This window comes from Pristis pectinata, chromosome 9, assembly GCF_009764475.1.
Source record: "Pristis pectinata isolate sPriPec2 chromosome 9, sPriPec2.1.pri, whole genome shotgun sequence".
NCBI lineage: Eukaryota > Metazoa > Chordata > Chondrichthyes > Rhinopristiformes > Pristidae > Pristis > Pristis pectinata.
Genome location: NC_067413.1, coordinates 4,225,479 through 4,241,126, shown reverse-complemented (window position 1 = coordinate 4,241,126; position 15,648 = coordinate 4,225,479).

The window sequence follows — 15,648 nt, the reverse complement described above, 5'->3', positions numbered from 1 at the left end:
TCAACTTAAACCTGTGCCCTCTAGTATTAGACTCCCCTACCCCGGGAAAAAGATTGTGACCAGTCTTTGGATCTCTCTTCCTCAAACAGTCTTTGAATATTTTAAAGGCAGGCTTAAGTAAGTTCTTGCTAAGGAAGAAGAGGTGAAAGGTGACCATGGGTAGAAAGCTATGCTGTATTGAGGTTACAGTCAGATGGCTGTGATTTTACTGAATTCTCAGACTATAAATCCTGTAAATATTTCCAACAGAGACTGAAAATCAATCTGCCATGAAGCATTGAGTCAAACCTGATTCACACCATCAGAGTGGGGTTGAAGAGACTATTTCTGCTCCAACAAACAATCTGCTGGAGGAACTCAACGGGTCGAGCAGCATCTGTGGGCAGGAAGGAATTGTTGACATTTCAACCTGAAACTTTGACAATTCCTTTCCCCCCACAGACGCTGCTCGACCCACTGAGTTCCTCCAGCAGATTGTTTTTTGCTCCAGATTCCAGCATCTGCTCTGCCCCTAGACCTCAAGAAATTGCAGAGAGTTGTGGACACAGCTCAGCACATCACGGAAACCAGCCTCCCTTCCGTGGACTCTGTCTACACTTCTCACTGCCTCGGTAAAGCAGCCAGCATAATCAAAGGCCCCTCCCACCCCGGACATTCTCTTTTCTCCCCCCTCCCATCGGGCAGAAGATACAAAAGCCTGAAAGCACGTCCCACCAGGCTCAAGGACAGCTTCTATCCCGCTGTTATAAGACTATTGAACAGTCCCCTAGTATGATAACATGGACTCTTGACCTCACAATCTACCTCATTATGGTGTTGCACCTTATTGTCTGCCTGCAATGCACTTTCTCTGTAACTGTGACACTTTATTCTGCATTCTGTTATTCTTTTACCTTGTACTACCTCAAATGCACTGTTGCAATGAAATGATCTGTATGGACGGTATGCAAGACAAGTTTTTCACTGTACCTCAGTACATGTGACAATAATAAACCAGTTTACCATCTGCAGTCTCTTGTGTCTCTACTTGTGCTTCTGATTTGTATGATCATTTGTTAATTGCTTGTAATGCACTTTGGAATGTGTTGAGGATGGCTAAGGTACTATAGTAATCCAAATCTCTTTCCTTCCACTGTAATGCTCTCTAGCCCAGAACTGACAAACCACTTCCAATTCCAGAGAGACTCGCTGTTCACAGAACAATATCCAATTATAAAAGCACAGCCAAACCTTCAAGGCATGAAGCTACACAGCCCATGGTAGTCTTTAATGTTTGAAGAAAGACATATGCTAAACCTTAAAGAGAAAATTCTTTTTCTTTTCATTATTTTATCTTGCTCTCAACCAAAGCTCAACAGAATCCATCAGAGGAGCTGAGTATTTCTACTGTCAGATGACATTACAGAATCCACAGCATAGCAAGGTGAAGGTAATAATGATGGAAATTTAAGGCATAGAGGGAGGCTATTCAGCCCATTGTGTCCTTGCCGGCAAAATTAAAGTCATGGAGTTACACAGCATGGAGGTAGGATAGATCCTCTTAGAAGAACTATCCTGGGCCCTACACATTAATGAAATCTCAATGAAGGCATGCCAGCAGCTCTACTTCGTTGGGAATTTGATGAGTACAAATTTGACAAATTCCTTGCCAGGTACAGCAGTGGAGGCCAGATCATTGGAGGCGTTTAAGGAAGAGATAGATAGATATCTAAGCAGTCGGGGTATCAAGGGATATGGGAATAAGGCTGGAAATTAGGGTTAGAATAGTGTTTTTTTTTGTGCCTGCACCCCCCCCCCCCCCCAAATTTCTCATTTCTTTTTTCCCTTTTCCTTGGAGCAGACTCGATGGACCGAATGGCCTACTTCTGGTCCCTTGTCTTGTGATCTTGTGAGATTTGATGCATCATCAAAGACTGTTACAAATTCCTACAGATGTACGGTGGAGAGCATTCTGACTGGTTGCATCACCGCCTGGTATGGAGGCTCCAATGCAAGGGATCAAAAGAGGCTGCAGAGGGTTGTAGACTCAGCCAGCTCCATCACAGGGTTAACCCCCCCCCACCATCCAGGGCATCTTCAAGAGGCGGTGCCACAAGAGGGCAGCATCCATCACTAAGGACCCTCACCATCCGGGACATGCCCTTTTCCCGTTACTACCATCGGGGAGGAGGTACAGGAGCCTGAAGACCCACACTCAATGATTCAGGAACAGCTTCTTCTCCTCCGCCATATACCAACTCGTTCCGCATACCCACCACCCTCTGTGTGAAAAACTTGCCCCTCAGGTCCCCTTTAAACTTTGTAATGGTTAGCATAACGCTATTACAGCGCTTACAACCCGGGTTCAATTCCAGTCGCTGTCTGTAAGGAGTTTGTACGTTCTCCCCGTGTCTGCGTGGGTTTCCTCCGGGTGCTCCAGTTTCCTCCCACATTCCAAAGATGTACAGGTTAGGAAGTTGTGGGCATGCTATGTTGGCGCCGGAAGCGTGGCGACACTTGCGGGCTGCCTCCAGAACACCCAACACAAAAGGTGTATTTCACTGTGTGTTTCAATGTACATGTGACGAATAAAGATATCTTATCAATGCTGTCGTTTCCATCCCTCCTTCCCACTCCATCATTGGCAGATCTCTGACATCTTAAGCTCTGAGTCATAAACAGGAACATGAGTAGGCCATCCGGCCCCCTGAACCTATTCAACTACTTAAGATCATGGGTGGTCTTTTCCCTCAATGCATCCCTCAGAGACCCTGCATTCCATGTGGTGACACTATTCTGAGGTTGGGAGAGCCAGGATTTTGAGCAAATCAAGATTCTGGGAGCCTGATGCCACTGGGGTTGTTACTGAATTTATCATTTAGAATCAGAGTTGTCCTTGCCCAACCCATCCTTGCCAACCAAGTTACCCACCTGAACTAGTCCCATTTGCCCACGTTTGGCCCATATCCCTTGAAACCTTTCCTATCCATGTACCTGTCCAAGTGTCTTGAACATTGTAACTGTACCCGCCTCTGCCACTTCCTCTGGCAGCTCGTTCCATATATGCACCACCGTCAGAATCTGGGCTGATAATTAGGTAAATAATTAGTTAATTGCTTTATTATTGTCACCATGTGTCAAGGCACAGTGAAAAGCTTTGTTTTACATACAGTCCATACAGATCAATTCATCACAACAGCACATTGAGCTAAGTCATGGGAAAAACAATAACAGAATGCAGAATAAAGATAAGATATCTTTATTAGTCACACGTACATCGAAACACACAGTGAAATGCATCTTTTGCGTAGAGTGTTCTGGGGGCAGCCCTCAAGTGTCGCCACATTTCCGGTGCCAACATAGCATGCCCGCAACTTCCTAACCCGTACGTCTTTTGTAATGTGGGAGGAAACCGGAGCACCCGGAGGAAACTCACGCAGACACGGGGAGAACGTACAAACTCCTTACAGACAAGTGGCCGGAATTGAACCCAGGTCGCTGGCGCTGTAAAGCATTACACTAACCGCTACGCAAAGTGTTAGAGTTACAGAGAAAGTGCAGAGCAGGTAGACAATAAGGTGCAAGGGCCATGACAAGGTAGGTTGTGAGGTCAAGAGTCCATCTTATACAAGGGACTGTTCAATAGTCTTCTAACAGCAGGATAGAAGCTGTCCTTGAGCCTGGTGGTATGTGCTTTCAGGCTTTTGTAAGTCCTGCTGTGGAATTTAAATTCAGATAATAATCTTTATGTTTTAATAAAATAGTTTTAGTAATAATGACCACAAAACTATTGTAATAAACCCACTTGGTTGACCAATGCCGTACATGGGAGGGTATCTGCCTTCCTCTCTGTGTCTGACTCAGACCACCAATGTGGTTGACTCTGAAAAGGTACAGCACACCACATGGTCAAGGGCAACTAGGGATGGGCAATAAATGCTGGCCTTGCCGGTAATACCCTGAATCTAAGATATAACTTAAAGAAAATACAAAAGCAACATTTAAGAGGCATTTAGACAGGCGGATGAACAGACAGGGAATGTAGGGATACGGACCACGTGCAGGCACATGGGATTAGTTTAAATTGGCATCATGGTCAGCACAGACATTGTGGGCCGAAGGGCCTGTTCTATTTTCCAAGTTCTAAAATTTTTACGGCCAGTAAGTACATTCATTCATAGGAAATGGGAAGACAACTTGTGCACAGCAGCTCCTAGAAACAGGGAGATGAGAAGGACCAGTTAACAGTCAGAAGTGTTGGTTATGTTACTGCATTAGTAATGAAGTGATGGTGATCAAGAGACCACAGGATTGTTGTCAAGGCATACCTGATTCACAAAGGTCCTGCCAGGAAGGAAATCTGCTGCCCTTACCCAGTCTGGCCTACATGTGACTTCAGACCCGCATCATTGAGGATCCCCACCATCCGGGCCATGTCCTCTTCTCGCTGCTAGCATCGGGCAGGAGGTACAGAAGCCTGAAGTCACACACCACCAGGTTCAGGAACAGCTACTTCCCTTCAACCATCAGGTTCCTGAACCTAACCCTACCTCAGCAACAGAACACTACGGACCACCTCTTGCACTGCCGTGGATGCATGTTTTTCGCACTAATGTCTGGTTTTGCACAGTCTTTTTTCTTCACTGTCTTGAATAACTTACATATAATTTATGTATAATTTTTTTGTTCTACGTGTTGTCTCAATCTGCATGCCTGTAATGCTGCTGAAAGCAAGTTTTTCATTGTACCGGTACCTCGCCGTACTGTGCACATGACAATAAACTCGACTTGACGTCCAAGTGGCTACGTCTTAACAGTCCAGAGACAATTAGGGATACGCAATTAATGCTGTCTTGGCTGGTAACATCCTCATGAATGGATGAGTGAATAACTAAAAAAAAATCAACTGGAGGAACTGAACGGGTCGAGGAGCATTTGTAGAAGGAAAGGAATTGTCGACATTTCAGGTCGAAACCCGACAATCTGTGCTTGAAAAGTTGCTTGCAGGATAAAGAGCAGGATCCCCCACTGTTCTTCAAAGTAGTGTAAAAATGTTTTCTTTCCAGAGGAACTCATAAAGGCTGAGTACTTCCATCGGTGGGAGAGTCTAGGATCCGAGGGCACAGCCTCAGAATAAAAGGAGGTCCCTTTGAAACTGAGATGAGCAGGAATATCTTCAGCCAGAGGTTGGTGATCTGTAGAATTCGTTGCCACAGACGGTGGTGGAGGCCAAGTCATTGGGTGCGTATAAGGCAGAGTTTGATGGGTTCTTGACTGGTAAGGGGGTTAAGGGTTACGAGGAGAAGGTGGAAGAATGGGGCTTGGGAAAAAAAAATCAGCCAAGATTGAATGGTGGAGCAGACTTTTTGCTCCAAATGGCCTAATTCTGCTCCTTTTTCTCATGGTCTTAGCTCATCTATGTGCTTCTGGGACCAAAGAGGTGAGTTGTTAAAGTTTAAACCCAAAACTGCAATAAAAATCAACCACGATTGAATGGTGGAGCTAACTCAATGGGCCGAATGGCCTAGTTCTGCTCCTTTATCTAATGGCTGTACCGAGAGTCCCTCTCAAACACACCAACTGTACCAATAAGGACAAGGATAGAAGCTGTGTGGGAACACCACCATCACAGATACATGATGTGGTGTTACACGTGATCCTTACCTGGATATAAATGGAAGGCAAAAACAACCTGCAGATGCTGGAAATCTGAAATAAAAACACAAAATGCAGGAAACATTTGGCAGGTCTGGCAGCGTCTGTGGAGAAAGAAAAAGAGTTAATGTTTCGGTCAGTGACCTGTCAAATCTGTGATACTTCTTTGCGATGCACAATGTAAAACATGGAACAGTACAGCACAGGAAGAGGCCCTTCGGCCCACGATGTTGTGCCGAACTAATTCACAACATCACAAGAGCAGAAGTAGGCCATTCAGCCCATCGAGCCTGCTCCATCACTTCACCATGAGCTAAACTATTCTCCCATTTAGCCGCAATTCCCGGCCTTTTCCCCATATCCCTTGATACCCTGACTAATTAGATACCTATCAATCTCCTCTTTAAACACCCCCAATGATCGGGCCTCCACAGCTGTACATGGCAACGAATTCCATAAATTCACAACCCTTTGGCTGAAGAAATTTCTCCTCATCTCTGTTCCAAATGGGTACCCTCTAATTCTAAGACCATGTCCTCTTGTCCTGGACTCACCCACCAAGGGAAACAACTTAGCCACGTCTACTCTGTCTAGTCCTTTCAACATTTGAAATGTTTCTATGAGGTCCCCTCTCATTCTTCTGTATTCCAATGAATACAGTCCAAGAGCCGACAAATGCTCCTTGTATGTAAGCCCTTGAATTCCGGGAATCATCCTTGTAAATGTTCTCTGAAACCTCTCCAACATCAGCACATCCTTCCTAAGATAAGGGGCCCAAAACTGCACACAGTATTCCAAGTGAGGTCTCGCCAGTGCCCCATAGAGCCTCATCAACACATCCTTACTTTTATATGTTATTCCTCTTGAAATGAATGCCAACATAGCATTCGCTTTCCTTACCGCCGATCCATCCTGGTGGTTAACCTTTAGGGTATCCGGCACGAGGACCTAATTATTATTAATCTAATGATGCCTAATTACACTAGTCCCTTCTCCTCCACATGGTCCAACATGGATGAGGAAAGAAGCCACCGGCCCATCAAGTAAATGCCAGTTCACAGAGCAATCCCATCCCCTACTAAATTTCCCTGTAATCTATTCTCCCCCACTTCACCAGATTCTTCTACTCACCTACACGCTTGGGGCAAGTCACATGAACTTACCAACCCACATGTCTTTGGAATATGGGTGGAAACCAGGACAGACTTTGGAGTTTAGAAGATTGAGAGATCATCTTATTAAAACATCTAAGATCCTGAGGGGGCATGATAGATATCTTTATTAGTCACATGTCCGTCAAAACACACAGTGAAATGTATCTTTTGCATAGAGTGTTCTGGGGGCAGCCCGCGTCACCACGCATCCGGTGCCAGCATAGCATGCCCAAAACTTCCTAACCCGTACGTCTTTGGAATGTGGGAGGAAACCGGAGCACCCGGAGGAAACCCATGCAGACACAGGGAGAACGTGCAAACTCCTTACAGACAGCGGCCGGAATTGAACCCAGGTCGCTGGCACTGTAATAGCATTACGCTAACCGCTACACTACTGTGCCTGCCCGTATGTAGTAGATGTTGCAATGTTTTCACTAGTGGGAGAGTCTCGAACAAGAGAACATAGTTATGAGATAAAGGTCATTTAAAATTGAGGTGCATATGAATTTCTTCTCGCAGAGGATGGTGAATCTCTGGAATTCTCAACCTCAGAGGGTTATAGAAACTGGATCATTGGGGGTACTTAATGGAGAAGTAGATATTTGAAAGATCAGAGAATTGAAGGCAGTAGGGAGCTGACACAGAAGAAGAGATAGGACCTGGGACAGATAGCCAAAATCATATTGAATGGCGAGGCAGGCTTGAGGAGCCAAATGACCTACTCCTGCTCTTACTTTCTTGTGTTGCTGTGTTCACCCGGGGGAAACCCATGCAGTCACAGGGAGAACGTGCAAACTCCACACAGAAGGAGTTCAGGATCACTGAAGCTGTACCACCATGTAGTATATTGACCTACCAATCCACATGTCTTTGGGGGTGTGGGAAGAAACCAGAGCATCCAGAAGAAGCCCACGCAGTTATGGAGGGAACGTGCAATCTCCACACAAGACAGGTCAAACGGTGAAGATAAGGGGCAAGAGTGGTACAAATGCAGATGGTGCGAATTGAGAGAGGCTGGTGAATAACTGAAGGCATATCCATCGGTACTACATTTTATTTTATAAGTTGTTGCTCCCTCATTGCTATAATATTAAAATCCCTCCTGATGCCACTGTGGATGAAGTCATCTAACAGTCTCCACCCACAGAGACTGTAGTTCATCTCTGAAGCAAGGGCTGGGAAGTGAGAATGGTCTGGACAGCTCTTATTAGCATGGGAATAAAAGACCGAATGTGCAGTAAATTTCCATTATTCCACAGTTCTAACGCTGCACCGATAAACTTCCCATGGGAGTGGAGCCTTCAGATCCCGTGGGAAACCATTCACCATGTATCTCTTCCGCTCCAGAACCAAGGGCACCCCAACCTCAGTAATCAAGTTGCAGTTTGCAAGTAACACACACACACACACATCAGTGGACATTTAGAGATCAAGCTCCGAGTCATTATCGATTGTTCACACCATACGAGAGGATGGGCCTTACACTCAACATCCCCAAAACTAAGGTTCTCTACCAACCTGCCCGCACCGCACAACACTGCCAGTTTGACCAATAAAGGTTCACGGTGAGACTGCCAATAGAGTGGACCACTTACCGTACCTTGGGACCATCTCTCACTGAAGGCGGACACTGATGATGAAAGTCATCAATTGGTTTGACGGCACAATTGGTTTGAGTCAGAGAGTAATACAGCACAGAAACAGGCCCTTTGGCCCACTTGTCCATGATGTCCACCAAGCCAGTGTTACTTGCCCACATTTGGCCCATATCCCTCTAAACCCCTCATATCCCACTGTCCCTCTCTAGCCAACTTATTGATTTGAGGAAACTATGAATGTAAAGAAAGATATGTACTGATTGTGTTGTATTTCCTGTAGACATTTTATGAGTAAGGTTTATTTTTGAAGTAAGAAAAGATTCATTATCACCTTCAATATGTGAGCACAGCCTTTGGTCGAGTAACAAAATGGGTGTTTTAAGATCAAACCTGGCACAAACCTCAAGGTCTAGCGGGCACTAGTGTTCACTGCCCTTCAATAGACCTGGACTACCTACAACTGGCACATCAAGCCGCTGGAAAGATACCACCCACATTGCTTCCCAAAGTCCTCCATGTTCACTGGAAGGATAAGCAAACCAATGCCAGTGTCCTCTCCCAGGCTGACAACCCGCGTTACTGAGGTGTTAATTACACTCAGTCAACTCCACTGTACAGACCACATAGTCTGCTACCCATCACTGGACTCCCGAAGCAGGTACTTTATTTTGAGCTTTGTCCTGGGAAGAGGATGAGATTCGAAGTTATTCAGTTTCTTCCCCCTTTCCTACTTAGTTCCATCTGCATATTACCCAGACTCTCATCCCATGGGGGCTCCCCATCCCCTTCCCCCACTGTAACCATCTGCCCACCGTCCCTCCCTGATCTGGTTCCACCACGCCCCCCCCCCCACCTTCTATTCTTATCAGATTCCATCATCTGCAGCCCTCTATTGTATCCACCAATCACCCCCCAGCCTCTGTCGCTGTCTCCACCCCTCCCTCTGGCGCCTGGCTCCATCTGCTCATCAACCCCTCCTCACCTGAATCCACCTATCTCGTGCCTCCATTGATCCTCACCATTTTTTTATAGAAGCACCATAGAAAGCATCCTATCCGGATGCATCACGGCTTAGTACGGCAACTGCTCTGCCCAAGACCTCAAGAAACTGCAGAGAGTTATGGACACAGCTCAGTCCATCGCACAAACCAGCCTCCCCTCTATGGACTCTGTCTACACTTCCCGCTGCCTTGGTAAAGCAGCCAACATAATCAAGGATCCCTCACACCCCGGTCATTCTCTCTTCTCCCCCCTCCCATCAGGCAGAAGATACAAAAGCTTGAAAACACGTACCACCAGGCTCAAAGACAGCTTCTATCCTGCTGTTATAAGACTCTTGAACAGACCTCTTGTATGATAAAGGTGAACTCTTGACCTCACAATCTACCTCGTCATGGCCCTTGCACTTAATTATCTGCCTGCACTGCACTCTCTCTGTAACTGTAACGCTATATGCTGCATTCTGTTATTGTTTTTCCCATTGTACTACCTTGATATACTTACGTTTTGAAATGGTCTGTATGGATGGCATGCAAAACAAAGTTTTTCACTGTATCTTGGTACATGTGACAATAATAAACCAATTACCAATGACCAGTTACTAGATCCTGCCTCACCTCCTTACACCACTATCTCCTCCCTACACTCCCAGTCCTGATGCAGGGTCTCAACCTGAGACTTTGACCATCCCTCTACCTCCACAGATTCTGCCTGGCCCGCTGAGTTCCTCCAGCAGTTTGTTCTTGGCAAAAGGTTCAAGGATGTGCTCAAAGCTTCCTGGGAATCGACTGACTCCTGGGAATTCCTGCTCAGTGACCGGTCAAGGTGGAGAAGGAGCATTAAGGTGGGACTGAGAACCTTGAGCACTAGGACCACAGAAGCCCTGGATAAGCAAGGGAAGGAGGGAGCCCTTCCACATCCCAATCAGGTACCTCCTGTCCCATCTATGGAAGAATTTGCAGGTCCCATATTGGTCTCATCACTCACTTAAGAATCCAGAGAACTACAATGAAGGTAAGTCATCATTGATACCAAGGGACTACCTGAGAAGAAAAAAAGAATTTTAAAAATTCCATTACTCCACAAGTCTGTGATAGATTGTTACTATATTAAAAACTAGGGCAGGGAAGCTATTTTATTTTAATTATAGATTTCTAAATGATCCTTGCTAAGGCAATTATAAAGCTTATTGAGGAGTGTCTCTGGGAAAAGGAAGCACCATTTCCATAGGAACTGGCATCGTTGTTAAGGCCGGCATTTATCGCCACTCGTATTGGTATTGGTATTGGTTTATTATTGTCACTTGTACCGAGGTACAGTGAAAAACTTGTCTTACAAACTGATTGTACAGGTCAATTCATTACACAGTGCAGTTACATTGAGTTAGTACATATCTGCCCCTGAGAGGGTGGGGGTGAGCCGCCTTCTTGAAGGGCTGCACTCCTTCTGGGGAAAGTGCTCCCACGGTGCTGTTGGGGAGGGAGTTCTAGTTATAACAGGACGCATTGAGTCCATACCGGCTCAATGGAAGAGCAAACACAGCCTGCCGATCCTCTCCCTTCAGTTCCCTTTTGAAAGCTACAAGTGAATCCACTTCCAGCCATGAATATACTTCTCCCTGTCAGTGTATCCCAACTTCAGTGCTTAAGGAAGTTTTCTCCTAATGTCACCAGGTCTGGACTAAGTGGTCCCAGCAAAACCCAAAGTGAATGTCGGTGGTCAGAGTGTCGGCAAGTGCTGACTGATTACACTGTCAATAATGCTTTTCCATCACAGCGATTGAGACCAACAGGGCAGTAATTCGCCAAAACTGAATTTGTCCAGCACTTTGCCAACAGGGCAATATTCCTCAGGTAGATGCCAGTGTTGCAATTGTGCTGGAGGCTTGGCTACTTGTGGTACTTGGGTCTTCAGTACCACAAGCGAGATGTTGTCTGGTTCCATGGTCTTTGCTACGTCCAATACTCTCAGCCATTTCTTGATATTCTGTGAAGTAAAAATTGGTAAAAGTGGTTTATTATTGTCATGTGTACCAAACTTTGTTTTGCATACAAAATTATTTGGTCACATAAATACATTGAGGTAGTACAAGGGAAAACAATAACAGAAGGCAGACTGAAGTGTTACAGTTACAGAGAGAGTGCAGTAAATTCAATTGGCTGGAGACTGGCTGTTGTAATGTGGGGTTCTGAGGAAGAAGCTGAGATGGATCTAACTCAGGCACTCACACACATTCTCTCTTCTCCCCTCTCCCGTCGGCAGAGGATACAAAAGCTTGAGACAACGAACTACCAGGCTTAAGGACAGCTTCTACCCCACTGTGATAAGACTCTCATACTCGAAAGATGAACTCTTGATCTCCCAATCTACCTCATCGTGGCCCTTGCACTTTATTTGCCTACCTGCACTGCACTTTCTCTGTAACTGTAACACTATATTCTGCATCCTGTTGTCCTTCTTACTATCTTGATGTACTTATGTATGGAAAGGTCTGTCTGGATGGCATGCAGAAGAAAAGCTTTTCACCGTATCGTCGTACATGTAACAACAATAACATGATCTGATACCACTTCCAGTTACAGTCCCCACAATAACCTTAGAACCTCCTCCCATAAGCTGTTCAATTGCCCATCACCATTTAAAACTAGATGTGGGATCGCTTATCATGGTCCATTGCACACTGTTTGAGTGTAATCCTAAACGAGAGATATGCCAGGTTAGGAGATTGCAGATGGTGGAATACAATACTGCTGCTGATGGCCATTGGCATCTCATAGATACCAGCTCTGAGCGGCTGATCTCTTCTGATCAATCTGAGCTCTATTTACTTCATTATTTGATTCAACTACCTGTTCCAGCTTCTCCAATTCCCTCAAACCCTCCGGTCCTCAGAATAATATCTAACTCCTTAATACAGAGGGATCTTGGGGTCCAAGTCCATAGCTCCCTGGAAGTGGCAACACAAGTAGATCGGGTGGTAAAGAAGGCGTATGACATGCTTGCCTTCATCAGTCAGGGTATTGCGTATAAGAGTCAGGTTGCAGCTGTACAAAACATTGGTTAGGCTGCACTTGGAGTATCATGTGCAGTTCTGGTCACCCCATTACAGGAAGGATGTGGAGGCTTTGGAGAGGGTGCAGAAGAGGTTCACCAGGATGTTGCCTGGATTAGAGGGTATGAGCTATAAGGAGAGGTTGGACAAACTTGGGTTGTTTTCTCTGGAGGAGAAACCTGATAGAAGATTATAAAATTATGAGAGGCATGGATAGGGTAGACAGTCAGAATCTTTTCCCCAGGGTAGAAATGTTGAATACAAAAAGGCATAGCTGTAAGGTGAGAGGGAATGTTTAAAGGTGATGTGAGGGGCAAGTCTTTCACAGAATGGTAGGTACCTGGAACAGGCTGCCAGGGGTAGTGGTGGAAGCATATACGATAGTGACATCTAAGAAGCTTTTAGACAGACATATGAATATGGAGGGATATGGTTCATGTGCAGGCAGAAGGGATTAGTTTAATTTGGCATCATGCTTGGCACAGACATTGTGGGCCGAAGGGCCTGTTCCTGTGCTGTACTGTTTTATGTTCTAAGTTCTCAAATATATTTAATGTCTTGGCTTCAAACTGCTTTCTGTGGTTCATCACTCCGGGAGAAGAAATTCCTCCTGGTATTGGTATTGGTTTATTATTGTCAGTTGTACCGAGGCACAGTGAAAAGCTTGTCTTACAAACCGATCGTACAGGTCAATTCATTACACAGTGCAATTACATTGAGTTACTACTGAGTGCATTGATGTAGTACAGGTAAATACAATAACAGTACAGAGTAAAGTGTCACAGCTACAGAGAAAGTGCAGTGCAATAAGGTGCAAGGTCACAACAAGGCAGATCGTGAGGTCAGAGTCCATCTCATTGTATAAGGGACCCATTCAATAGTCTTATCACAGTGGGGTAGAAGCTGTCCTTAAGTCTGGTGGTACGTGCCCTCAGGCTCCTGTATCTTCTACCCGATGGAAGAGGAGAGAAGAGAGAATGCCCCGGATGGGTGGGGTCTTTGATTATGCTGGCTGCTTCACCAAGACAACGAAAGGGAAAGACATCTCATTCCTAAATGGCTTCTCTCTTATCCTTAGACTGTGACCCCTGGTCCTGGTGTCCGGCCATCAGCAACATCTTTCCTGCATCTAATCCCTCCAGTCCTGTCAGAACTTTTTTTAGGTAGAGATACAGGAGATGGCAGACACTGGAATCTGGAGCAGCACACAATCTACTGGAGTAACTCAGTGGGTCGAGCAGCATCTGTGTGGGGGGGGGGGGGGGGGGGGGGGGGGGGGGGGGCGGGGCGGGGAAGGAAATGTCGGCGTTTTGGGTCGAGATCCTGAATCAGGACTGAGAGTGGGGAGGGGAGATGGTCAGTATAAAGAGGGATGTGGGAAGTGGTGAGACAGGAGCTTGATGGGATTGGTGGATTGAGGAAAGATCACGGACAGGTTGAGCCAGGGAGGGGAGGGGTGGGGTAGGGAGATAAGAGGCAGGTGGATGATAGATGGAGGCAGACAAAAAAAAAGGTGGGGAGAGGGTGAAGGTCGGAGACGGCTGCTGGAGGGAGATAAGCAAGAACACAAAGGACTCCCAGTGCTGGACTCTGATAAGTAAAGGCGGTGAGAATGGGAACCATTAGGGGAGAGGTGTATGGCAGGTGGGACCAGAACAGATGCAGAAGAGGGTTGCAGGGGAAAGCCTGCGGATGAACTATGTGTGGAGTGGGGAGAGGGGACAAAGTGGGGTGATGGGGGGCTGGAGTTGGGGGAGTGTGGGAAAGTAGACAAAAATAGGACTGGGAGAGGATTAGGAGGGGGGGAAGGGTAGGGGGAAGGTTTATGCTGCTCGACCCACTGAGTTCATCCAGCAAGTTGTGTACAGCTCCAGACTCCAGCATATGCAGTCTCTTGTGTCTCCAGCTCACATTCTGCCAGGATAGTCTACAACCCAACACTCTGTACATTAAATTTTGTAAGTGTGTATGAAATCTCCGACTCTGACCATCCAGGACATTCTCTCTTCTCTCCTCTTCCATCAGGTAGAAGATACAGGAGCCTGAGGGCACGTACCACCAGACTTAAGGACAGCTTCTACCCCACTGTGATAAGACTATTGAACGGGTCCCTTATACAATGAGATGGACTCTGACCTCACGATCTACCTTGTTGTGACCTTGCACCTTATTGCACTGCACTTTCTCTGTAGCTGTGACACTTTACTCTGTACTGTTATTGTTTTTACCTGTACTACCTCAATACACTCTGTACTAACTCAATGTAACTGCACTGTGTAATGAATTGACCTGTACGATCGGTATGCAAGACAAGTTTTTCACTGTACCTCGGTACAGGTGACAATAATAAGCCAATACCAATACTCTTCTAAACTCCAGTGAATACAGGGCGAATTGACCCAATCTCTCATCACACATCTGTTCAGTTATCACTGGAATCAGTCTGGTGAACAAGTAAAGGTATTAAGGTCTATAGACTGAAGATAGGTGGATAGAATTAAGGTACAACAGTAGAGCAGTGTCACAAGGCTGCATGTAATTCACGATCTCCACCTTTCATCTTTAAACTCCCACAAAGCACTCTACCATTTCTGAAAGTTTCCCAGATCCTTTACATGAAGAAAAATGCCAAAAATATTCCAGTGGTAAGGAACACCTGCCTCCCAAGTTTGTTTGGCATTTTTAGAAGGAGACATGAACCCAGTTAAGTTTAATTTGTCAGTCCTCCCATTAATACAATGAAGGAAAGAATTTCCCTGGGTGAAGTCACTTTCAGAATATTTGAACCTGAAGCCAAACATCGTGGGTTGCTATTTCTTGCCAGAAATTGTTATTTCTTTATATAATGTTATTTAAGGATTACTGTGCTGTAGTTCATAATATTAATCTTAGAAAATAGAAGCAGAAGGAGGCCTTTTGGTCCTTCATGCCTGCTCCACCGATGCTATCTTGGTTGATCGTCCACACAGCACTCTGTTCCCACTTTAGAACATAGAACCGTACAGCACAGGAACAGGCCCACAATGTTGTACCAAACTAATTAAACTAGTAATTTAATCTTGCAGCTTATTGTCTACCTGCACTGCACTTCCTCATTAGCTGTGTCACTCTGTACTGTTATTGTTTTTACCTGTACTACCTCAATGCACTCTGTACTAACCCAATGTAACTGCACTGTGTAATGAATTGACCTGTACGATCGGTTTGCAAG